The sequence below is a fragment of the Rhagoletis pomonella genome, unplaced genomic scaffold, assembly GCF_013731165.1.
Source record: "Rhagoletis pomonella isolate Grant_MI unplaced genomic scaffold, Rhpom_1.0 Rhpom_scaffold_00045, whole genome shotgun sequence".
NCBI classification, from domain to species: domain Eukaryota; kingdom Metazoa; phylum Arthropoda; class Insecta; order Diptera; family Tephritidae; genus Rhagoletis; species Rhagoletis pomonella.
This window is the reverse complement of record NW_023458599.1, coordinates 67,265-68,917: the sequence shown is the minus strand read 5'-3', so window position 1 is coordinate 68,917 and position 1,653 is coordinate 67,265.

Genomic DNA, 1,653 nt, shown 5'->3' with positions numbered 1-1,653 from the left:
AATGAAGTATACGGAGTTTAAAACCTAGACCGTACCATTATTTAAGATTTTTCAAAACACAGTTAATTTTCTAACAAACACCATATAAACCTAAGCTTAAGATTTTATACAAAACTTAAAGAAAAAAATTCTCCAAAATTTAAAATTTTTTTCTCTGAAGTGTTTTTTGATAATTTTTATAAGCCCATTAAATTTTAGTGTAACAATGTGCTATTGCCACTGTACAGATACCCATATAAATCTTACATGACTTATTTCGATGTTTTTTTCTGAGGCAAATATGGTTCTATTTGTATTATAAATCTATATATCTATACATAGTAGGGATTTTAATTTTTTCGATTTTTGCGATCCCAGGATCCCGGGATTTAGATATTTATTATTTTTCAATGACTTAACATGAAAAAATTGCATCAATATGGTTTGAGAAGCTCTCCTACCATATAAAAAATAGTAAGTAAATGGGTTTGCAACGTACTTTTTTATTTGAAGTGAAAATTATTTCATGGGTAACAAAACGACAGACAGTAATTAAATTTATATGCATATAATAATACTTTAGTGTATACATATCTGATAAAGTAATTTAAGGTATGTCGAAAAACGCTCGATGCAAAAAAATAAGTCGAAAAAATCAATTTTCTGGTTGAAAGAAGATCATAATTCTAGTCCAAAATTTACATTTTTTTTATAAAAGTCTACTTCATATTACACATAATTAACTGCTTATGTATAAATGGGCATGTCTCTGACGTCATGATTTTTTTTTAAAAGACTTTATCGAGCCCTAACTGCCAAAATAACGTAAGCTAAATTTTTTCAAAATTTTCTTTTTTATGCAGGAATATTCCTAGAGCATCTAGATGCATTTCTGCATCAAAACGAAAATTAAAAAAAAAATGTCGCTTACGTTATTTTGGCGGTAAGGGCTCGTTACAATTTCAAAGATATGTTAATTCCAAAACTTATTTTAAAAAATTCAGTGCAATGTAAAACAAAAGTATGGGTACCAAATGAAATAATTTTTTTGAGTTCAATTGAAAATGCCCTTTTAATCTATTTTATTTTTTTAAGCAAATAAAAATAGTCCTTAACATATTATCTTACTAATAACTATTATAAATGTGAAAGTTTGTATGTTTGGATGTTTGGGAAATCATCACGCGGAAACGACTGAACGGATTTGCATGAAATTTGGTACGCAGATAGCCTATGGGCGAGATTGGTTAATAGGCTATTTTTTAAGAGTTGCCACCTGTTAAAAAAGTTTAATTTATTTAATATGCGGGAACGACTGAATGGATTTGCATGAAAATTTGCACACAGATAGCTTATGACCTAGGTTGGAAAATAGGCTACTTTTCCTAAGAGTTGCCACCTGTTAAAAAAGTTTTATTAAATTAATACGCGGAAACGACTGAATGGATTTGCATGAAATTTTGCAAGCAGATAGCTTATGACCTATAGTGGAAAATAGGCGGATTTTTTGGAAGAGTTGCCACCTGTTGAAAAAGTTTAATTAAATTAATACGCGGAAACGACTAAACGGATTTGCATGAAATTTCGCACACAGATATCTAATGACCTAGGTTAGTATGCTACTTTTTTAAGAGTTGCCACCTGTTAGAAATGTTTAATTTAATTAATACGCGG